Below are 26,428 nucleotides of genomic sequence, written 5' to 3'. Positions count from 1 at the left end.
TTTATGTTTCAACTTCATCATTTTCCGTCACCTATATACTACCACCACCACCACCTGTTCCTCCTTGATTGTCTTCCCCTGCTCCACCTCCAGACATACTACCACCACCACTTGTTCCTCCTTGATTATTATTTCCCCCAGCCGCTCCTCCAGACGATGTGCCCGAATCAATATCACCAATGACATTTCGCAAAAATTGAAAAAGTCCTTTAAAAAATAGGGTTACAATTTGACCCGGCACTGATGAAACATCTTCCGCTTGCGATTCTTTTACATAATCATTGAGTCCTTCTCTAATATCATCATCAAGTCCTCCTGTAAGATTAACTACTTGATGCCCTTCTTCATGTATGTCTTTAATAAGTCCACATGATATGTCTGTTTTGGAAATACAACCATTTTCACTATTACCCTCAGGGTATCCACTGAGATTTTTCTGCGCTTCAACAAGATTTTCACCACAAACATAGTCAACTACACAAAGCAACAACACAAAAAGTATAACATCAATAGGCTTAAGAACCATGGTAAAGTATTATATTACTGTTCTACCATTGACATGAAAACGTGAAAACAAATTCACATGGTTTATATAGCAATTTAATTGAAATGTAATTTATTAGGACAACTCATATACAAGTACGACAAATAATATTGCGTGTAAACTGGAATTTGTTATCACATTCATGTCATCTAATTTTTTCCGTATATGACGAAACCATCCCACACTTTTCCTTTTTTTTTTTTTTATTCTTTCTTTTACTTAAAATTGTTAATTATAGCAATGTTAATTTATTAGGGTAATGACATGATAAAACCTACCCATATCACCAAAAACATGCAACTTTTTAATTTCTTCCTGAAAAATCAAAATAAATTATCTTTCATGAACAAATCAGCGGATAAAACTACTGATATTCATAGGTTATTAAATAATTCAAATTCAAGAGTACTATATATTTTATTTTCAAAATACTCCGAGTAGCTCAAACAGTCAAACTACACCACACTCCTGAGTCTCTCTTAAGTTTTTTCATTTACAAATAAAAGAACATACATATATACTCAAACGAAATTAAATATTCTTTTACTTTTATTTATATTTATCTTCCTACCAATATAAAATAACTAACAAGTGTCTTAAAATGTTTTTAATTTTATCTAAACGTGAGACATGTTTCATCATTTCACATGGATAAAAGGATAAATAAAAAGAAAAAGTAAGAGTATATTTAATTTCTCGTACTTCATATCCACCAATTGCGTCTCATTCTGTCTTCCAATTGAAAAGCCAAATTTAATAACTCATGCAAATGCTTATGTGATGAAAAATGTTCTGATGTCTTGATTACATAGGAATACCAGATGGATAAAGGTTTTTATTTACATATTCATTTATATTCATAAAAAATATATATATAAATACAATGCATACTCTCACTACCAAAGGTGGATAAGTACCACACACATGGGATTTTTTTATAGACACGAACAAAAATATTGGTTTTATGTGGGTCACGAAAAAAACCAAAAAACAACCGGTCTAAAATCAAATCAGACCAAAAAAATCAGTCACATCAAAAGATCAAACAAGAAAAAAAAGGCTTGAGACTGATCTAGAAAAAAGATATTGTTCCTATGCTTAACTGAGAAGCAATAGTCATGGGACCCTCCCTCGTCACATTGTGATTTTCGATTAGGATGTGAGAAGTGTAACACACGCTCCTAGGAAGAGTGTAAACCATATCATTAGAAGCAATTGCACCCTACTGAGCGACAAACAAATAGATGACGACTCTCACATACCCATATAATTATTCTCGGAAGCATAAGGTACAACCGATCAGGGAAAGAGGAGACCACATCTCACTAAAAAAAACCGCTAGTCCTCTTTGTCGCTACTAATAGTGTTATCTGGGCTACGTTGCTGTTAACAGTCCGTCGTTAAAGTTTGTGGTATTGTTGTCGCCGTTACTACCTATCGCCCACAATGTTCTTTGTCTTCGTTAATACATTGGCCATTAAATTCTTTTTTTTAATATTACAGATAATCTATATAAATATTTAAATTGCTATTAAAGTCTAGACAAAACTGCAAAAATGATCCTTGTGGCATATCGAAAATCTTCACTTTCGTCCAAAAAGGTTACTAATATTGTTATATGGGCTACGTTGCTGATGATAGTTCGTCGTTAAAGTTTGTGGTATAGTTGTCGCCCTTACTACCTATCGCCGGCCCACAATGCTCTTTGTCTTCGTTAATACATTGGCCATTAATTTTTTTTTTAATATTACAGATAATCCATATAAACAATATTTAAATTGCTATTATAGTCTAGACAAAACTATAAAAATGGTCCTTGTGGCATATCGAAAATCATCACTTTCGTCCAAAAAGGTTGGATTAGTACCGGTGGTCAAAAACGTTCATTTTGTTGTGAGTTTGATCCAAAAATTTTAAAACTTTTTTAATGACGAGTTTGTCCCTGATTTTCTCTTTTTTTCTTATTTATTTTTCTAATTTTTTCAGATTTAAAAAAAAAAAAACATGAAAACTATAATTAAAATAAATCTCACCCCTACTATCACACCCACAAACTATCTCTTTAACATACATAATACCCAGCTCTCTCTCACTCCATGTGTCACCAGAAACAACCGTCATCTATCGAAAACCAGTGGCGCCTACCAAAAATCACCACAAGCAGCCGGAAACCACCGCCACCAGCCTGAAACCACCGCTACAACTGTCATTCTTTGTCTAGTTCGTCTCTTTATGTCAACATCTCTCTCTTTCTTCGGCGTAAAGGCTTTATTTGTTTCAGATATGTGGTTTTTTCCAGAAAAACGTTCCAGATACATGATTGACGACATTGTTTTCAGATCCATGCAAACCCTTTGGAAACCAGCATGAAACCACCATGACCATCAATTTTCCGGAGGGTTTTCATGTTTAGCCCCCATCGTCTCTAATCTATATGCTCATCGAAGAAAAAGAATATTTGTTACACCTTAGGCTTCGCAAGATCTTAGGTATAAGAAACCCTAATTATGTCCCTATTCTATCAGTTGGAGGAAAGGAGCTAGAATGGAGTTGTCACCTCTTTCTCAGTTGCAGATCAGAGCAACGTTGCCATGCTTCTTCGCCGAAAAGCCTCTGCCGCCGACATCTGTGGCTCGAGTTTCTAGCTCCGATGTACGTTTGTGAAGGGTTGAAGCAAGAACGGAAGGTGTCTCTTCATCTCTGACTGTGTCTCTTCATCCTCCATTTGTGGATCTTCATCTCCGTCCGTGGCTTGAGTTTTTAACTCCGATCTCCTACAATTGTTTCTCTCTTCATCTCTGATGGTGTGTCTTCATCTCCCTCATACTAGCTTTAGGTGGCGGTCGTTGTGTTATCGACGGTGGCTTCTGGTGGTGGTGGTGGTTGTTCTTTGACCGGTGATGTAGTGTTAAGTGGGTGTTCACAAAACAAAAATGGCAGATAACTGGGGCGGGGTATTTACGTTTTCATTTAATTATTTAATTATGTAAATAAACAAATTTAATGAAAAAAAAATAAAAATAAAATATAAAGGTAAAACTCATCATTATGAAAAAAGATCAAAACAAATTGAACCACAATTGCCACAAAATAAAAGTTTTGGACCAACAGTGATAGTCCAAAATTTTTTGGACCAAAATGACAATTTTCGACATACCATAAGGACCATTTTTGTAGTTTATTCTAAAGTCTATAAAAATAGTATTAAAATTTAAAAATCCATGTTATTATATAAAATCCATAATATATTAAACTCGACATACAACATTAAAAAAATACATAATTAAACATAAACTAACTAGTTATCCTCACTATCTCTATCGTATTTGGGCACGTAGTTCTCCTCATCATCACCCCTGGTATCCTCGCGATCTCCGTCGTCTTTAGGCCAGTCGTCGTTCTCCTTATCTTGTTATGAAAACAATCGAAACTAATTTGCATTTTTCTTGTCACATGCAGGTTTTTTACAAAAGCATCCACAAGAAAATCCACCGAGAAGATAAATACGGACATTAGTATTAATTTCAACATAATAGCATCCAAATTGTCAACATACCAAAATACTAATAAACATAAACCAAACTACATACCAAACTTCGTATTAATTATCAAAACAACCAACATACCATATGCAAATTATCAACATACCAAAAATAGTAAACTACATATCAAACTTCAATTACAAAAGATATCAAAATACCAAACTAACATAAACTAAAGAGTAAGTTATGTGAATGATCCCTATAGTTTGAGGTTATATGCACGTTAGGTCCCTAACTCGTTTTTTTTTAACTCGGACAGAACCTACTATACATTTTTATTGAGCGTTGGGTCCTATAAGACATAAAAAGACTAAATTATCCTTTTAATTTATTTTTTTCTTTTATTTTTTTATTTCTTATTTATCCATTAAAAATTCTTTATTAAATAAAATAGTTCTCACTTTCACCTTTACCTTCACCCTCCGTATTATCTCCGGTTTCCTAAATCATTGGCGAGTTCATCTGCTGACTGCCATCATCACAACACATTCATTCTTCCTCCTACCTCCACTTCCCGCCACCCCTTCGTGTTCCATTATCTTCTCTGTAGCAGCCCCTTTCTGTTCTGGAAAGCTCATTGACAACTTCCTAAGCCTATATTGGTCTGACCAAATCTTGTCGTCATTCTACAGAGTGTAACCACCGACGATCCTCCTTTTGGTAAAGCACCGCCGCTCCACCTAGTCTTTTGGCGATTAAATCCCTTATGATGTCGGTCTAAATCCATGGGTTCTAATATCGATTCTAATATACTCTTTATGATACTCGATTTCTATGTTCTTTTTTCCCTATATGTTGTCACACCTCCGAACCAGAACGGCAGAAACGTCCGGGGGTTGGGTGACTTCATCCTGTAATATCATCACATTGTATATAATTGAAACAAAACGTCATCATCACCACACATACAATATAACAACCATCATAGTTTACATAAGTGTGTTGGGTTACAAATTACATTCCAAATGTTTAATGTATGATGATGACAAAATACAACAAAAATCCACATGCTCTTGATGTCCAATCTGCTTAACGATTCCCTGAGAATACAAGTTATTTTGAAAACGGTCAACATATATAATGTTGGTGAGTTCATAAGCATGTTTATATAAAAAGTTTTGTATTATTTGTAAACACCAGAAAATCCGATATTTTCCGTAAAAATGGTTTGAGAGTTTTGTTTCAAATCTTGTATTATAGCATGTGTGTTCATATTTTTGAAAATGTATAAACAGAGAGTTCCAGAAAATCCTATATTTTATGTTGTAAGTAAAATGTAATGTATAATGTATTTTCCCAGAAAATCCGATATTTTCTGCTTGTAAAAGTGTTGTAGTCTTAAAACCCTAAGATCGAAAAATGGTGTTTGTATGGTTTCGTATCAGTATCAAAGTATATGTATTCCGTAAATTTACAGTGGAGTTAATCTCTATGTGAGTCGTTATAACCATGCTTGATATGACTGATCTGCCTGTCATGACGTTTTTCAGGCGTCGCTTGTTTAAGATAAGACGTTTGTCACCCTAGACTAGCCTAGTCTAGCTGTAGCTAACAGCTCAGGTGTGGGGCTGTCAACCCCGTATAGATCTATACACAAACTCTCGCTCTCCCTCCAGAAGACTCTGGTTATAACTACAGGACTTAAGGTTGTACACTAGGTAGGTACGAATGAAAGAACGTCTTACAAGAACCTTAACTAAATTTACGCGAACAGTGTAACACATTATTTAATGTTTTAAATAATGTTTCCGTGTATGTATTTAGGTTATAAGGCTCAATGTGTATGTACAGGAATAAATGAAGCCCAATAAGCATGAAATGTGAATACAAGGTCCGTCGAGCATGTAAATGGGTCAACAAAGCCCAATAAACATGTTAAGAGTGTACACGACCTATCAAGCATGTAAATGGGTCACTAAGTGTCACACCCCCAAACCGGAACGGCAGAAACGTTCGGGGGCGGAGGACGTCATGTTTAGTATCACAACACATGCATCATAGTAATCAAAGTAACAAACAACCATTGCATTAATATGAAAGTGTTTACAAAGTATGTGGTTCACATAAGATATACTCCAAAAGTAAATAACAAAACAAGATATGAAGCTACTATGCTCCATCTTCTGAATCTCAGTGCGCGTACCTGTCTACTAGTTTCCTGAGAATAGAAGTTATTTTGAAAGAGTAGATCAACATTTAAGCTGGTGAGTTCATAAGTATTTTAGTGATGTAAAGTAAGTTGTAATTTCTTTTTAGAAAAGTTCGCCTGTTCATCCAGAAAATCCTATATTTCCTGATATGATGAAAGATAAGTAAAAATGGCTCTACAATCCCTTCTATGAGTACTAAATGGATACAAGTTATATAAAACCCAGAGTAAACAGACAATCGATTGTGTGAATCTGCCCTAAGCCTACAACCAAACAAGGAACAGGAAATGAGGCGGAAGTCACACATCCCATTGTTTCTTAGATCTTCGTTGTATATAACCCTGGCGTATTCATTTTTTACTCACGGAGTTAACTGTAATAGTTCCTTTATATTTGATGAAAACATTCTTTAAGAAAAACCCTTATTTCCTTTAGTAAAAATGGTAACCACAATAGTTCCTTCTATAATCACTTAGTTTATACTAGCTATATATAATCTAATATCGAACGGATAGTTAGTTGTGTCAATATGCCCTACGCCCACAACCAAACAAGGAACATGAAGTAAGGCAGAAAGCACACATCCAACTGCCTATCGGATATTAATTATATATAACTCTGATGTATAAACTAAGGTATTATGGAATTAACAACTAAAGGTCCTTTAAGTTATACTGGTTTAATAAAATGGATTAAACCTTTTACTGATAAGTTTCTAGTTTAGCCTACTAAATGTTCTATCTGAAAAGTATGTTTTGTACTAGAAAACAGTTTACTGCATTTGTGTACAATGACCTGACCCATACCTGGTACTCCTTATGATTATTTGGTGTATTAGGAATATATATATATATATATATATATATATATATATATATATATATATATATATATATATATATATATATATATATATATATATAGCTAAGATCGAATAAATAGTAGGCTGGGTGAATCTGCTCTAAGCCCACAACCAAACAAGGAACAAGAAATGAAGCGGAAAGCACACATCCTACTGCCTGTCGGACCCGATTAATATATATCCCTGATGTATCTACCAAGGAATCATAAAGTTAGAATTATAGGCCCCCTTCTAACTGAATGTACTAAGACTCGACTGTTCTGCTTGTCGGTTGTAATGATGTAAGTTTTCCCTAGTTTATAACTATCTTTACTAGAAAATAGTTTGCATTACCTTTTATGTGAGAATATCACTATATGAATGTAATGGGAAAATGAAAGTATACATTAGTATTGTATAAAATAACTACCGAAGTATTGACTACCTTAAAACCAGTTTGTTAATTAAGGTTAAAATGTGATGAGGTTGTAACCATGCTTGATTTGACTAGTGTAAAACACGACGCTCCAAAGACGTGGAAAATGGTATCACATTCGTCACTCGTAGACCTGCAGGTCCCACTGTAGCTAGCAACAAGGTGTAGGATGGTCAATCCTGTATAGATCTATACACAAACTCACGCTCTCCCTCCAGGAGACTCTGGTTACAAAACGCGACATAACAAATATATTGCTAAGTCATGAAGTAGTGGTTTCACATTATTCTTATCTTGTTCTTGTTATAGTATGTTCCTCCCTGAACTTGTTATAGTATGTTCCTCCCTGTACTAGTTGTAGTATGTTCCTCCTTGTACTAGTTATAGTATGAACTGAACCCCTAAACTATACGTATTATAGTTTACTAGTATGTTTACTTGAACTGTATCTGATTTGTAGAAAAGACTCGATTATCTACTGAGTTATGATTATACTTTAAAAACAGAGTTTTATAAACAATAAAGTAACATAACTTTAAAAGAGTTTTTGAAATGATTTGATCACTTATAAACACATAAGAAATCCTTTTAAATGATGCTTATCAAAGATAACATTTACACAATTATCATTGTGTTCAACTTGTATTCCCCCCCTTAAAAGCATTTAAAACATTTAAAAGATTGATTATAGGGGTATGAACTCACCTTATGTGGGTGATTCAATTGATGATTCGCGTAAGGATGAGAAGTTCCACGAATGAATTCCCGAGACACAAACGAGCCCTAAATGACATATATTGATACATATATGTATATAATTAGTGTTTAACACCACTAATATGAAGCGAAACAAGCTTAGGGACAAGGAAACACTTGGAATGAAGTGTTACAATCACATGTGATTGACAAAAGGGAGTTTACGGCCAAAGGAAGGTGTGTTCACGGCCTAGATGAGTTCACGGCCAAGGTGATCTTGAGAAGGGTTTACGGCCAAGGGAGATTGTATGGCCGTAAACTCTCCAAAATGGTGAAATTTGGATCTTGCTTCAAGCTTAAAGGGTGTTTGTTTCACGAGGCTTTAAGATTTTCTAGTGGTTAACCAGAATATGGAAGGATACTTACAATTTGGAAGTCCTTGGGAGTTCACGGCCACCAAGAACAAGTAGGTGTTTTTGGTGTTCTTGGTGAAAGGATGAAGATTTGAATATCTTGAAGGAAAAGTGATGAAATCAAGGATGTTATCAAAGGGTTTCACAAGTGTAAGAAGGATATTTAAGAAACAATGGAAGAATCACTTACAAAAATAAAGAGAAAAGGATGTGTTCTTGATGATACTTGAGAGGGAATTGAGTGTTCTTGAGTTGAGAGTGTGAGAAGTGAAGAATAATGAAGGAAATGTACACCTAAGGGAAGGGGTTCATGGCCAAGATGGAGTTTACGGCCGTAAACTCTTGTTTGGGCCGTGAACTCCTTGTGATGGAGTTTCTGGCTCGATTGCAACTCGAAGAACTTAAGCTGTCACATCCCTACACTCAATCCTTAAGTGTACTAGGCTTAGAACTCATTAGAATGACCCTTAACAAGGCTAAAAGGAAGTAGAAATGAGTCTGAATTTTGGTTGATTGGATTGACTTTACAAGATAGAAATTTTCGGGTTGTCACATCATCCCCCCGTTAGATGGAATTTCGTCCCGAAATTAGCTTTCCTAGCAGTACTCCTGGGGTTGTGCTTCTCTAAATGGCAGAATACCCACTCGTAGACCTGGGCAACTTTGCCCTTATGCTCATGATCGGATTCATACTTGGTCCATCTATCATCACCTCGTGTATACAAGTCGTATATAATTAAGATTAGTAAGAAGGTCGGATGTGCGACTCTGCCCCAGGTCCACAACCAAACAAGGAACAGGAGATAGGGCGGAAACACACATACTAAATCTGCACAATCATAATTATATACTACTCTCGCGTATACACTTAATAGTGATAGGTGGGCTGTATTCGTCCTTAGCCTCTGTGCTTGAACTTGATCTGTTGGACGAGTGGTAGTTCGGGAAGGTCTGTTGAGTATACGGCGGCAAGGTTTCGGAAGGCAATTACTCCTCGCATGAATACTTCGGGGTCTAGAAGACAAGAAATTCTACTGAGGTCTAGGTCGGGTTGTCGTTACAAATGACGAGGGTTTCATTAATTTGATGGTTAAGGCGATAGAATTTTCGAAACATATGAACTTAGTATGGTGAGGACCACGCCAATTCATAATGAATGATGACAATTGACTCTTTACAGAAACAAATGTTAGGCCGATTTGAAAGAAACGTTTGTTATACGATGATGTATTCCGAGTGTGTTCGACAATGTAATCAGTGTAAACTTTCTAGTGCTTTCTGTTTTCCCCTTGATATTACCACTGTCACGTATCGTACCGCGATAAGCGACTACATACTGTGAAAGTGTTTTGATAACTAGTGTCGATACTCTATATTATGATCCTCCTCGGTGCATCTATGATCGCCCGACATATACAAGTTATGTATAGTTAAGATGGATAAGACGGTCGGCTGAGTGACTCTGCCCCAAATCCACAACCAAACAAGGAACAGGAATTAAGACGGAATCACTCACTCTAAGTCTGCAAAATCTTAGTTATGCACAACCCTGATGTACATACTAAGCCATCGTAGCTCACCTGTGCGGATCTTTAGTTCTCTTATGAATGTTGTGACTTGTTCAGATGAGTGAGTTATTATAATTACTTTTAAATGTTTTCCCCAAGTTTTAATCTTATATAAATATAAATTAAATTTTAAAGTAATTATTTTATTTCGAAAACGAACCGCTGCTCGCTGGCGACTCCGGGGTAGTTTCTCCTGCGGTGATCAGCAGAATTCGTCCATCCGCTCCTGAGTTCTTCGTTATCGGGCAGTCCCTCTTGTAGTGCCCTGTCTCACCACAGCCATAACAGGCCTGGTTTACTTCTACTCCTGGGACTTGGGAGATCGGTTGTGCTGGTGCCCTGCAGAACCGGGCAATATGCCCCTTCCTGTGGCAATTCAGGCATTGCATTTCCGGACATACTCCGGTGTGGTGGTAGTTACAACCATCACACTTCAGGAGAGTTCCAGCATATTGATTGGCAGGTGCTGGAGTAGCAGGTATTGTGGCGGCGTATATAGTACCCATTTGTTGCTCCTGTGGGGTTTCCTGTGTTGTTCGTTTCTTCCTCTTGTTCCCTGACTTCCGTTTATAGTCCCCTCCCTTTGATGGCTCGGGAACGGGGACCACCATGCCATGGCGGACTCCATGGTCAATGAGTCGTTGAGCCAGGCGTTTGGCACTATCGAATGTAGTTGGGTTAGAAGACAGTACATCTCCTTGAATCGGCGTAGATAAAACCCAGATGTACCTTTCTATCTTCTTACTTTCCGGGGTAACCATCCAGGGGCATAGTGGTGCCAGGTCGCTAAACCTGTCAGTGTAGGTTACTATGTCTGAGCCGATGATGGTATGCTCCCATAGTTCTTGTTCCAGCTTTTGAACTTCGCCCCTCAGGCAGTATTCTTCCAACGTCAACTCTTTTAGGTTCTCCCAACCTATAGAGTTAGCCACTGATAGGGTCAGTGACTTAACATGGCTATTCCACCATGTCAGGGCTCTGTCGGAGAAGGTGCAGGCAACAAACTTAACTTTGCTTCCTTCTGGGCACAGGCAGATTGCAAAGACCGAATCTGTTTTCTCGAACCATCGCATCAGAGCAATGACTCCCCCATTTCCATTAAATGATTTGGGTTTGCAGTTCATGAAGTACTTATAAGAACACTCCCTAGGGTGCCCGTGACTACCACCTTGGGTGTAGTTGATACCCGATCCACTCCTGCTAGTACCAGTCGTGTTGAATGGAGCTAGGGCTGCCGTAACAGTCGCAGCCACTACAACTTGAATAGCTGCTGGATCGAATTGTGGAGGAGGTAGTGGTGTTTGAGTTGGAGTTATCGGAGTAGTGCATCTCGCTGATCGACGTGGAGGCATCTTGGTAAAAAGAATACAAAGATGAGATGGAAATAAGTCCATAGCAGTGGTTATAAGCCGAAAGCTGAATGACAAAGTTATCCTAGTTTTGAGTGTATCTGGTTCTGACTTTCATAGGGTTCTGGAAACAATTCATAAAGGGAGTCTATATAAAATAAACTTTATGAATCAGAACTGGCTATCCTCGAATGAATATTTGTGAATTGAATAACTGTTACCAGTTGCATGAAAAGAAGAAAATGATCCTAACACATAATGTGAGCAGTATATCCACTAGCTCACTAAGTCAATCAAGGTTATTATTTATTAGTGTGACGCATAAGACGTTTTAGTTTCTTCGGCTGTTCCCTCCTTGGAAAACTCCCTATGAACCTCTTCTTGTTCCTCCTTGACTCTTCTGCTGACTGCTATGAGGATGTGGTTACATCTATCTGGGTTTGTGATGCAAGAATGGAAGTGTCTAAAGAATCTATGAGATTAAGTGAAACATTATGGGGTGATCCTTACACGGTCCTCCTATAATTGCGCAGTGTACACAAGTTGCATATAATTTAAGATTAAATAGACCTTCGAATAAGTGATCCTACTCTAAGACCACAACCAAACAAGGAACATGAAGTAGAGCATAGATCACAAATTCTAAGTCTATAAAATCTCAATTATATAAGACCTTTGGAGTATACATTCCAAAATTATAGACCTACCCGTGAGGGTCTTTTAAATTATCACATAAGTTATTTATATAGTGCCTAAAATACTCCTATAGTATTTTAATGTAATGAACTTGGTATGTTTTAAACTTGTTGTTGTCTTATAGTATCATAAAATACTCATATAGTATTTTAACTTTATGTTCTGATCTAGAAATCCCTTGAATAGAGTTAGGTAAGTTTTAAGACTGTTGCAACACCACATCACTCCCAAACACATGTCGGTCACATCTCAAATGAATATAGTTGATCAAGCTATATTGATCTCAGATATGATTACATAACTGTCCAGGTTTGACCGCAATGTTCAACCTTTAAATACTTCTGTTCTTTTCTTCTTGTGATACTTGTTCTAGTATGTATATATGTATAAGCATGTATGTATACTTTTATAAAGTATTGTTATATTTTTAAAATATGTTATTATTCAGAGCACTTCGGCCCCATTGCATTTATAGTTGTATATCTTTTATAGGTTGATATACTTAGTTCACCATAAACAATGCTCTGATACCAATCTGTTACACCCCCAAACCAGAACGGCGGAAACTTCGGGTGCGGAGGACGTCATGTTTAGTATCACAACACATGCATCATAGTAATCAAAGTAACAAACAACCATTGCATTAATATGAAAGTGTTTACAAAGTATGTGGTTCACATAAGATAGACTCCAAAAGTAAATAACAAAACAAGACATGAAGCTACTATGCTCCATCTTCTGAATCTCAGTGCGCGTACCTGTCTACTAGTTTCCTGAGAATACAAGTTATTTTGAAAGAGTAGATCAGCATTTAAGCTGGTGAGTTCATAAGTATTTTAGTGATGTAACGTAAGTTGTAAGTTCTTTTTAGAAAAGTTTGCCTGTTCCTCCAGAAAATCCTATATTTCCTTATATGTTGAAAGATAAGTAAAAATGGCTCTACAATCCCTTCTATGAGTACTAAATGGATACAAGTTATATAAAACCCATAGTAAACAGACAATCGATTGTGTGAATCTGCCCTAAGCCCACAACCAAACAAGAAACAGGAAATGAGGCGGAAGTCACACATTCCACTGTTTGTTAGATCTTCGTTGTATATAGCTCTGGGTATTCATTTTTTACTCACAGAGTTAACTGTAATAGTTCCTTTATATTTGATGAAAACATTCTTTAAGAAAAACCCTTATTTCCTTTAGTAAAAATGGTAACCATAATAGTTCCTTCTATAATCACTTAGTTTATACTAGCTATGTATAATCTAATATCGAACGGATAGTTAATTGTGTGAATCTACCCTAAGCCCACAACCAAACAAGGAACAGAAAGTAAGGCAGAAAGCACACATCCAACTGCCTAGCTGATATTAATTACATATAACTTTGATGTATAAAATAAGGTATTATGGAATTAACCACTAAAGGTCCTTTAAGTTATACTGGTTTAATAAAATTGATTAAACCTTTTACTGATAAGTTTCTAGTTTAGCCTACTAAATGTTCTATCTGAAAAGTATGTTTTGTACTAGAAAACAGTTTACTGAATTTGTATAGTATGACCTGACCCATACGTGGTACTCCTTATGATTATTTGGTGTATACGGAATACATATATAGCTAAGATCGAATAGATAGTAGGCTGGGTGAATCTGCTCTAAGCCCACAACCAAACAAGGAACAAGAAATGAAGCGGAAAGCACACATCCTACTGCCTGTCGAACCCGATTAATATATATCCCTGATGTATCTATCGAGGAATCATAAAGTTAACATTATAGCCCCCCTTTTAACTGAATGTACTAAGACTCGACTGTTCTTCTTGTCGTTTGTAATGATGTAAGTTTTCCCTAGTTTATAACTATCTTTACTAGAAAATAGTTTGCATTACCTTTTATGTGAGAATATCACTATATGAATCTAATGGGAAAATGAAAGTATACAGTAGTATTGTATAAAATAACTACCTAAGTACTGACTAACATAAAACCAGCTTGTTAATTAAGGTTAAAATGTGATGAGGTTGTAACCATGCTTGATTTGACTAGTGTAAAACACGACGCTCCAAAGACGTCGAAAATGGTATTACATTCGTCACCTGTAGACCTGCAGGTCCCACTGTAGCTAGCAGCAAGGTGTAGGATGGTCAATCCCGTATAGATATATACCGAAACTCACGCTCTCCCTCCAGGAGACTCTGGTTACAAAACGCGACATAACAAATATATTGTTAAGTCGTCAAGTAGTGGTTTGACAATATTCTTATCTTGTTCTTGTTATAGTATGTTCCTCCCTGAACTTGTTATAGTATGTTCCTCCCTATACTAGTTGTAGTATGTTCCTCCTTGTACTAGTTATGATATGAAGTTGTTATAGTATGTTTACTTGAACTGTATCTAATTTGTAGAAAAGACTCGATTATCTACTGAGTTATGATTGTACTTTAAAAACAGAGTTTTATAAACAATAAAGTAACATAACTTTAAAAGTGTTTTTGAAATGATTTGATCACTTATAAACACATAAGAAATCCTTTAAAATGATGCTTATCAAAGATAACATTTACACAATTATCATTGTGTTCAACTTGTATTCCCCCCTTAAAAGCATTTAAAACATTTAAAAGACTGATTATATGGGTATGAACTTACCGTATATGGGTGATTCAATTGATGATTCGCGTAAGGATGAGAAGTTCCACAAATGAATTCCCGAGACACAAACGAGCCCTAAATGACATATATTGATACATATATGTATATAATTAGTGTTTAACACCACTAATATGAAGGGAAACAACCTTAGGGACTAGGAAACACTTGGAATGAAGTGTTACAATCACATGTGATTGACAAAAGGGAGTTTACGCCAAAGGAAGGTGTGTTCACGACCTAGATGAGTTCACGACCAAGGTGATCTTGAGAAGGGTTTACGGCCAAGGGAGATTGTATGGCCGTAAACTCTCCAAAATGGTGAAATTTGGATCTTGCTTCAAGCTTAAAGGGTGTTTGTTTCACGAGGCTTTACTATTTTCTAGTGGTTAACTAGAATATGGAAGGATACTTACAATTTGGAAGTCCTTGGGAGTTCACGGCCACCAAGAACAAGTAGATGTTTTTGGTGTTCTTGGTGAAAGGATGAAGATTTGAATATCTTGAAGGAAAAGTGATGAAATCAAGGATGTTATCAAAGGGTTTCACAAGTGTAAGAAGGATATTTAAGAAACAATGGAAGAATCACTTACAAAAATGAAGAGAAAAGGATGTGTTCTTGATGATACTTGAGAGGGAATTGAGTGTTCTTGAGTTGAGAGTGTGAGAAGTGAAGAATAATGAAGGAAATGGAAACCTAAGGGAAGGGGTTCACGGCCAACATGGAGTTTATGGCCGTAAACTCTTGTTTGGGCCGTGAACTCCTTGTGATGGAGTTTCCGGCTCGATTGCAACTCGAAGAACTTAAGCTGACACATCCCTACACTCAATCCTTAAGTGTATTAGGCTTAGAACTCATTAGAATGACCCTTAACAAGGCTAAAAGGCAATAGAAATGAGACTGACTTTTGGTTGATTGGATTGACTTTACAAGATAGAAATTTTCGGGTTGTCGCACTAAGGCCCAATAAACATGTAATGAGTATACAGGACCTGTCAAGCATGTAAATGGGTCACTAAGGCCCAATAAACATGTAATGAATGTATCAGGCCCAATAAGCATGTAAATGGGTCTCTAAGGCCCAATAAACATGTAATGAATGTATCAGGCCCAGTATGCATGTAAGTGGACCACGAAGGCACAATAACATGAAAATGGGTAAACAATGCCCAATAAAAGTGAGGATGACGTAATTAGCCCGTTTTTTATTATGTTGCTTGTTCTAACTCAATTATTTACCAAAATGACATAAAATGCCCACTTTTTGTAAAAATGACATTCTTGGCCCATTAAGCCGAAAATTTACAATTAAGGCACAATTTTTTTTTGTAAAAATGACACTTTAGGCCCATTAAGACCGAAAGTTTACATTTAAGGGCTCATTTTGAATAAAATGACATTTTCAGCCCACTTTTGATAGAAATAACATTTTCGGCCCAAGTTTAATAGAAATGACATTTTCAGCCCACTTAACCGAAACTTTACATTTTTGGCCCATGTTTCTTTAAAATGACAATTTAATCCATAAAAAGTCAATAATTACCTTTTTAGGCCCATGAAACCGTGAATCCCAAAATAAGACCCATTTTTGTGAAAATTGACAAATTTAGCCCATTAAAAACCCTGAAGGCCTAAATAGAAGCCCATTTTGTGAAAATTTACATTTTTGGCCCCTTTAAAACCGTGGATAATCGTAAAGATCCATTTTTATCCAAAAATGACTCTTTTGGTCCTCTCAAAAACAGGAGTTGTCAAAAAGGCTTTACTTTTTGTTTATTTGTCAAATATGGCCCCTTATACGGTTTTGTTTTGTTTTCTAGTGTTCCTTAACATGTTTAATCCTTTCAACTTCATAGTAAGTTGCATATGATGATTTAGTTTACAAACATCACCAAAACTTAGTAGATCTCGAGTTTTTATGAAGTTTTAACAAGTTTTCATAGCATAGTCACAACATATAACATGAAAACACACATATACTGTTGGATAAGGTGTCTAAGTCTGTAACTATATTGGGTATGCACTTGACCCGACCCGACATGTTCCATTTGGGTTGCACTTCACCGAACAATTTGTATGGATATACTTTTGAGAATAAGATGTTTATGAGGTATTAATATATTATAAGTTATAATATATTAATATGAAATCATATTATTTCATTAGTATTGATCAAGAATTAATTTGAAATTAATTTACTGATCAAATGAGACTAATTAAATATGGACTCTTACATATATATGGTTTGGGCTAAGATTTATTTAGGATGGGCTAAGAGTATATGAAGTCCATGGATAGTCCATGGAGCTTTTAACCCATGGATCCTATGTAAATAAAAGGCCATGGGTATTAGGGTTTGCATGCATGTAACCCTAATCCTCCATACTATATAAAGGGGTCTTTAGCACTTGAAATGGCACCAGTGTGTGAGCATAAGGTGGGCCGATTTCTATATAGTGTTCTTATTCTCTCAAGAGCTTCCAACTTGTTTTGGTGATTTGTGACACCACTTGAGGCATCCACACTATTGGTGCTAGGCTCATAAACTCCAAGCAAATCAATACAAGAAAAAGGTATGTAATTCTATCTAGAATTTTTGTTATTCATGTACCTAGGATTGCATGCTAGATATAATAAGGCTTTGGAAATCAATTTTGCATGTGTAATAGAGAAAACATAGTTCCAAAGCTTCTAGGGTTGTATGTGCACCTTAAGGTGGTTAGGATGCTCAAAACCTATGAGTGGTATCAGAGCCTAGGCTTATTTTCTGTTATATTGTTGTTTATGAGATTTTGCAAAGCTGAAATCTGTCCAGACTACAAAACTCGACGAGTTCTTGCAAGAAACGCGACGAGTTCAAGATTTTTGGCATGAAATCGACGAGTTCCTCATGGAACTCGACGAGTTTAAGGTGCTGACAGTGTGCTGTTCGAGTTTTTTGGCCAGAATTGGGTTAGGATCATTACCTATAACTGTTTTGAATCATTTAAACTGTTTTTGATAATATGGTGATGATTATCCTAATCTAATTACAAGGTAATTGTCATACTTTCAAGATTAATGTCAATATGATTATGCTAAATGTCTTGAATTTGATGATATGAATTGTCTTGCACTATGAGTTTGAATATGATCATGCATGTTTGTTTATTTGATTATTATGATTAGTTAAATCCATGATTTTATGTTTTAATGGGGTCCATAATTTGTCCTCAAGTTATGGATTACCAAAAGTCATTTTCATTAAAACCATTTAAAGAACTCATAGGTTACATAGAATGAAGAGTCTTCATTTTATTGGCCATTAACTCATAAGTTATGAAGTTGAAGAGTTTCAAAACTTGCCCTCAAGTTTTGGAATTTATAAAGACTCACACATTAATACTTTAATTCCAAACTAAACCTTAGAATTTTAAAAGTTTAAAATTCAACCCTTATACTATTACTATAAGTTTAATTATATAGATATGTATAAGAATAAGTCAATCTTACCGTTAGTAGGCCTCATTCACGAAGCCGGTCATAAGGGGGGTATAAGGTTACTGCCTATAAAATGGCAGTTTAATGGGTGTCCATTCTCACCCACCGCTTCCTTGACCGGTGGAGGGTCGTTAGCCGAACGGGTAGGATATGACCTAAATCCTCATTAAAAGTATAATGAAATTATAAAGTAACTAAACCTTTATTAATTCCCAATATTAGTTACTTTAGGAAAATGTGAAATAGGTGCTAACCCATGAAATTACACTTTGTACCTTACCAAGTCGTTAGTGGAGCGTGTGTGGTTAACCGGCACACTAATAAGGACTAGTAAGAGTGGCAAAGGGTAACTTGATTTTATCATAGATCGGTGGAGCACGTGTGGTTAACCGGAACATCGATTAGGTGATAAAGTTGCGAGTACCAAGTAAATTTGCATGGTTACTCACACCTTGTTTGTGATCCTCGGCATCCCAGTCACAAACTTGAGAGGGCACAATCGAGATTCAAACATGCCATTGAAAGTTCAATGTATCTCATAAGATCTAGGAGTTTCAAATCCAACTAAAACTTAATAATCTTTTTCATTTTTCATGGTGGAAATTGGTAGATCGTCATTTACCTACCTTCAACTATTTTATAACTTGGATTACGGCATCCCTCTTCCAGTTATAAATAGGTTGTTGGGTCCTAGCCTTAATATTTCATATGGGTGACTTATTAAGGACAAATTTATCTAATTAAAACTTGTCTCTCTTTTTTTTAGATGTCTTCCAGCACTGCTACTGGCTCAAACCCTACAGGCTCTTTTTCCCTCATGAAATTGTGTGGGAAGATCACTTTTGATGGGTCCAATTTCAATGAATGGATTAGGAACATTAGGATGATCACTCGCTACGAGGGGAAGGAATATGTCCTTGATAAAGAACTGAAGGTTGTTGATGAGTTGACTGCTACTCCTGAGGAGGTTGCTGAGTATACTACCCATGAGAAAGATGCCACTAAGGTGTCTTGTATCATGTTGGCCACAATGACATCAGAACTCCAGAAATCCTATGAAGATTTCTACCCTTTTGAGATGCACCAGGATCTGATGGATAGGTACCATCAGAGTGCTCGTCAAGAGAGGTATGAAGTCATTTCCTCGTCAAGATAGGTACCCATCACCGACCACTTGCAGAAAAATGCAGAGGTCCATGGACCGGTTATTGAAGCTTAATGTTGACTTCCCTGAGGACATGGCGATTGGCATCATTCTCCATTCCTTACCTCCAAGTTATGATCAGTTTCGCATGACTTACCATATGAACAAGGAGGAAGTCACACTCAGCAAGCTTCAAGGACTTTTAAGGACCGGTAAAAGTGGCCTTAAAAGTACATCAGCTGTTACTCCTACTCCTACTACTGCTCCTGTTCTGGCAATTGGGCAGGGAAAGGGGAAGAAGAGGAAGACCCCTTCGAAGGGTACCAAGGGAAAGCCCCATGATGGCTCCTCTTCAAATGGAACCAAGAAAGGTTACATTCCTCCTTCTTCAAATCCACAGGAAGCACAATGCTTCTACTGCCAGGAAAGGGGCACTGGAAGCGAAGTTGCCCCAAATACTTGCAGGATGTAAGGGATGGGAAAGTAAAATCCACCCATGTAGGTATTTATACTATATTGTCTAATAACTCATTGTGTTCTAACTCTTGGGTACTTGATACAGGTTGTGGCATTCACATTTGTACTGATTTGTAGGGCCTAAGAACAAGTGAGAAAGTGGAGCACAGGAAGATAAACTTAATCATGGGGAATAGGAAAGCATCACATGTTACCAAGATAGGAGTTTATTCTTTATTGCTTAATAATGGGTTAATGTTAGATTTGAATAAATGTTGTTACTCGTCTGAAATGGCGAGAAATATTATTTCTTTTCATGGCTTGTACAAACAAGGATTTTCCTTTTCATTTGATAATGATAATGGTGCTATTAATGTTTATTACAATGATGTATTTTACTTTAAAGCATTACCTTGTGATGGTGTATATGAAGCTGTGAATGTTGTAGATAATCTAGGATATAATGTATTGTGTATTGATTCTTCAAATAGTTTAGATAAAGCATCCTTGTGGCATTGTCGTCTTGGACATGTTAACAAGAAGCGCATAGGCCAACTCCAAAAGGCTGGAGTTTTGGAATCATTTAACCTAAAGTCAGATGATAGTGGCGAATCTTGTTTACTTGGAAAAATGACAAAGTTTCCCTTCACTGGTACTTGTGAGAGGTATGAGGGTTTGTTGGACCTCATACACACAGGTTTGTGTGGACCCTTCAAAACCACCACAAGGGATGCTAATCGTTACTATGTGACTTTTACTGATGATTATAGTAGATATGGATATATCTACTTAATCAAGCATAAGTCAGAAACCTTTGAAAAATTCAAAGAGTTTAAGCAGGAAGTGGAGAATCAACTGGCCAGGAACATTAAGATACTCTGATCCGATCGGGGATGGGAGTATCTTAGTATTGAGTTCCTTGACTATCTTAAGGAATGTGGGAATGTCTCACAATTGACACCTCCTTGGACACCACAGCTGAATGGTGTGGCTGAGAGGCACAATCGAACCTTGTTGGACATGGTTCGTTCCATGATGAGTCGAGCTTCGTTACCTATCTCATTCTGGGGGTATGCCTTAGAGACTGCCGCCCATATCCTTAATCTAGTCCCTACGAAAAAGGTTGCCAAAACACCTCACGAGATGTGGACTGGGAAAGTTCCCAATTTAGACCACATCAATATTTGGGGTTGCGAGGATTTCGTGAGGCGTGAGTCTCACGACAAGCTTGAACCTCGAAGTGAGAGGTGTATTTTCATCGGCTACCCACAAAGATCCTTTGGTTACCTCTTCTACAGACCTAGTGAGAATGTGGTCTTTGTAGGTAGAAGAGGAGTCTTTCATGAGAGAGAGTTCATAAGCCAAGGAAACAGTGGGAGGCAAATTGACCTTGAAGAAATTCAAGAGTCAAGTGGTGAAGGAACCTCAAACCCTAGCAATCAACTTGAGGAGGAAACTCCTGTTGATCCAATAGATGATTCTGTACATCCAAGGCGTTCCACTAGAGTTAGGAACACACCTGATTTTTATTATGGTTATCATATCACTGCTGAAGGTGATACACTTATCAGTAATAATACACTGATAGATTTGGATGAACCTAATAACTACAGGGAAGCCATGACAGGCCCTGAGTCTTCTAAATGGAAGGAGGCTATGGACAGCGAGATTCAGTCCATGTATGACAATCAAGTTTGGAACTTGGTTGACAATGTACCAGGTCGTAAGACAGTTGGGTACAAATGGATCTTCAAGAAGAAGACCGACATGGATGGGAAGGTACACACTTATAAGGCGCGACTGGTTGCAAAGGGCTTTACACAAACTCCATGAGTTGACTATGATGAGACCTTCTCACCAGTAGCGAAGATTAAGTCTATTAGGGTTTTGCTAGCCATAGCTGAATTTCATGATTATGAAATATGGCAAATGGATGTCAAAACCACTTTCCTTAATGAAAAGTTGGCTGAGGATGTTTACATGAATCATCCAGAGGGTTTTGTCGATGCTAAATACCCTAATAGAGTGTGTAAGATTGAGAAATCCATTTATGGATTGAAACAAGCATCTCATAGATGGAATCTTTGTTTCGATGAGAAAGTCAAAGAGTTTGGCTTTTCGAGAAGCGAGGATGATTCCTGTGTATATGTTATGGCTAGTGGGAGTATAGTTAGCTTTTTGTTATTGTATGTGGATGACATACTACTCATAGGAAATGACATCCCAACTCTGCAGGAGGTTAAGTTCTGGCTTGGGAAGTGTTTCTCTATGAAGGACCTTAGAGAAGCTGCCTATATCCTAGGGATAAGGATATTGAGAGACAGGAGTGAGAGACTAATTGGACTTAGTCAGAGTACCTACTTGGACAAGGTGTTGAAAAGGTTCAACATGCAGAATTCCAAGAAAAAGGATTTACCGATCCAGCACAATGCCAAACTGAGTAAGGCTCAGAGTCCGAGTACAGAGGCTGAGATAGCTGAGATGAGTCGATTACCATATGCTTCCGCTGTTGGCTCGATCATGTATGCTATGACTTGTACTCGCCCTGATGTGGCCTTTGCCTTGAGCATGGTTAGCAGATATCAGGGTAACCCTGGCATGGCTCACTGGACTGCGGTAAAGAATATTCTCAAGTACCTGCGGAGCACTAAGGACTGGGTCCTTACCCTTGGTGGGAGTGATGAATTGAGAGTGGTTGGGTATAGTGATGCTAGTTTTCAGACTGACGGGGATAATTTCCGCTCTCAGTCAGGCTGGGTCTTTACCCTCAATGGAGGAGCAATTACTTGGAAAAGTTCCAAGCAGGAGACAGTTGTTGATTCAACTTGCGAATCAGAGTACATAGCAGCAAGCGAGGCAGCAAAGGAGGCGATATGGCTAAAGAACTTCATTGGAGACCTTGGAGTTGTACCAACTATAAAGGAGCCTATGGAGATTTTCTGTGACAGCAATAGTGTGGTTGCCTTAGCCAAGGAACCAAGAGATCATGGTAGATCAAGACACACTGACAAATAATATCACTTTATAAACATAATATAGAATATGGACTCCTCGTGGCAAAGAGGGTATCGTCAGAAGAGAATCCTGGAGATCCCCTCATGAAGGGACTGACTAGGGTTAGGCATTTGCAGCATGCAGGAAGCATCGGGCTGAGGGACGATATTAGTTTTAATAATTAGATTCTGAAACTTGTAAAATGTAATTAATATTTGATGATTAAATAAAAGTTGTTATTTATTTATGAGTAAAATGTTACTATCCTATCTTGATCGTTTACTATTGTTTCAATTTTGCATGTTTTGACTTCCTGAATAATTATATTATTCGAACCCCCACAGTTGGTCATACATTGGAAGTAGGTACTCAATTAAGATTGTCATGAATTCGGATTGTAGATTTGTCTAAGGTGTATTAGACATAGCAATGGTTGCTGCAACTTTCATGAGTGCTCATAAGTTCTGAGTATTGGATTAAACCCACGCTCACTTGTATCACTTCATGGAATTTATCTTGAGTGATCGTGAGACGGTAATATCATATAAATCTTCAAACCTAGAGATATGAGTTGTTGACTATGAGTTGGTTATCCATTGATTGTATGAAAACGCATCAGTAACTTGATGTCATAAAACGTGCTTTTGTGTATAATTCAACAAGTAGTTAGTACAAGCATATGAGTCGAAGTTTATCTGTTCCTTCTAGGATTAGAAGCGATATCTGGGCCCCTCCATGACTATGTTTTGACTTATGTGTCAGGCCCGGTCAGTACCTAATTGATGTGTTCAATTTAGTTCTATGTCAAACAAATCAATAGATCAAGAAACAAACTGCTGGACAATAAGTACGACATTATTCCATGTATTTTTCCGGCTGATATCTTGAGAACAGAGGATTGTATGATCACTTATCTAAAATGGCGCTTCATGGTTCAACAGAGTTTTAAAGAGCTACGTTTGCCGGTTGGTTCTTGAAGTTATACTTGCAACTATAGTTATCAGACTTATCCAAGTAGGAGACTGTTGGATAAGGTGTCTAAGTCCGTAACTATATTTGGTATGCACTTGACCCGACCCGGCATGGTCCATTTGGGTTGCACTTCACCGAACAATTTGTATGGATATACTTTTGAGAATAAGATGTTTATGAGGTATTAATATATTATAAGTTATAATATATTAATATGAAATCATATTATTTAATTAGTATTGATCAAGAATTAATTTGGAATTAATTTAGTGATCAAATGAGAGTATTTAAGTATGGACTCTTACATATATATGGTTTGGGCTAAGATTTATTTAGGATGGGCTAAGAGTATATGAAGTCCATGGATCGTCCATGGAGCTATTAACCCATGGATCCTATGTAAATGAAAGGTCATGGGTATTAGGGTTTGCATGCATGTAACCCTAATCCTCCATACTATATAAAGGGGTCTTTAGCACTTGAAATGGCACCAGTGTGTGAGCATAAGGTGGGCCGATTTCTATATATTGTTCTTATTTTCTCGAGAGCTTCCAACTTGTTTTGGTGATTTGTGACACCACTTGAGGCATCCACACTATTGGTGCTAGGCTCATAAACTCCAAGCAAATCACTATAAGAAAAAGGTATGTAATTCTATCTAGAATTTTTGTTATTCATGTACCTAGGATTGCATGCTAGATATAATAAGGCTTTGGAAATCAATTTTGCATGTATAATAGAGAAAACATAGTTCCAAAGCTTCTAGGGTTGTATGTGCACCTTAAGGTGCTTAGAATGCTCAAAACCCATCATATACATGCATAAATACATAGATCTAACACAAAAGAAACTTGTATCCTCCCCCAAAACATAGTAAAAACCGAAAACAAGGGGGTATGAACTCACATTGGTGATGGATTCGGTTTTGAAGATAAGAAGAAGATGTTTTCGGTCTTGCAAGTTACCTTGATGAGATCTTCGAACTTAAGGAGTTCTAGGAAGCATGAATTTCAAAATGGAATGTTCATGAGTGAAAGATTTATCATAAAAATAAAGTTAAACATCTTGAATAGAAAGTAGCTTACCACGAATGAATGGATTTTGATGAAGTATCCTTGGACACACACATAAGCACCCACGAAATTTGAAGAGGAAGGATGAGTGAATTCTTTGTAGATTTAGAGAGAAATGGGAGTTGAAGTGTGTTGAAATGAAGATGGTGGTGGAGGCTCCTATGACCGAGAATCTTAAAGTGGAGGGGAGAGAAGATTAGTTGGGCATTACATGGAGGGTTAACGGATTTAACTTAGAAATATGTGATGTAACTAGCATGTATAACCTCTAGATAACAATGAGGTGTCAAGTTTTTAATTCAAACAAAATTTCTCTTTTTTTATATACAAACCGAGAATGGGAGGAAGGAAAAAGAAATAATTCATTTTGGGCTTGAACTTGGTTCGTGACCGAGAACCTTTAGGCCCAATGAGGTTTTCGATGTTAAAGGCCCAAATTTTATAGATCTCGGCCCAATAGATGACTTATGGAGGGTATTGGCCCAATAAGACCCATTATGAGTCTTATGGCCCAAAAATCTATAGTTTGATGAATGTGGGTCCAAATAGGGCCCAAATGAGGTTTCTTAACCCAACATTATCAAGTTGAGGGTTTGTTGGCCCATTAGGCCCCATAAAAGGATCCTGGTCCAATAAGAGTTTAAACCGGGAAATTAGGGTTACAACCTAAATGTTGAGTGAATGTAATGCATTAATTTAGGTTTAGAGCTTCACAAGTGATTTTGGATTCAAATATTTGTTTTTGGAATGAATATCATGTATAACATCAATCTCAGAGTTACAAGATACAACACGAATTGATTACATAGACAGAATTTCCTAGCCAAAATGCTAGTTGTGACATCATCCCCCCGTTAGAGGGAATTTCGTCCCGAAATTCTTTTGAAAGTCGATCCTAAGAGCTAGAGAAAAGGTGAGGGAACTTACGCATCATTTGGTCTTCGCGTTCCCATGTGAATTCCGGTCCGCGCATAGCGTTCCATCGAACCTTCACAATCAGAATGTGGCTTTGTTTGGTACGCTTCACTTCCCTATCCATTATCTCAACCGGCTCTTCAACGAACAGGAGATTCTCGTTTACTTCGATGTCATTCAGGGGAACTACGAGGGTTTCATATGATAAGCACTTTTTCAGATTCGACACGTGGAACACGAGGTGTACGTTGCTGGGCTCCGTAGGGAGCTGCAACTTATATGCCACCGGACCAATTCGGGCAAGAATCTCGAATGGTCCGATGTATCGCGGATTTAGTTTTCCTTGCTTCCCAAAACGGATCATCCATTTCCATGGAGAGACCATCAATAGCACCCGATCTCCGACTTGAAATTCCAGAGGGTTTCACTGTTTATCAACATAGCTCTTTTGTCGGTCTTGTGATGCTTGGAGTCGTGCCTTGATTTGAACTATTTTCTCCGTCGTTTCCCG

At 37.1% G+C, this 26,428-nt stretch overlaps 1 long non-coding RNA gene across 1 annotated transcript; it reads right to left on the bottom strand.

Annotated features, from left to right (window-relative positions):
• Positions 1-2,531: 2,531 nt before the first annotated feature.
• Positions 2,532-3,483, bottom strand: LOC145109116 (uncharacterized). The gene is made up of 2 exons (XR_013708784.1): positions 3,102-3,483; positions 2,532-2,974 (listed from the first exon to the last, which is right to left on the bottom strand). It is a non-coding gene; the product is annotated as an uncharacterized LOC145109116 (long non-coding RNA).
• Between the last annotated feature and the right edge of the window lie 22,945 nt (positions 3,484-26,428).

The sequence above is a fragment of the Lactuca virosa genome, chromosome 1 (assembly GCF_052849685.1).
Source record: "Lactuca virosa cultivar CGN04683 chromosome 1, Lactuca_virosa_CGN04683_v6, whole genome shotgun sequence".
Lineage (NCBI taxonomy): Eukaryota > Viridiplantae > Streptophyta > Magnoliopsida > Asterales > Asteraceae > Lactuca > Lactuca virosa.
The sequence above is the reverse complement of the archived record's forward strand: the minus strand, read 5'-3'. Positions and strand labels throughout refer to the sequence as shown.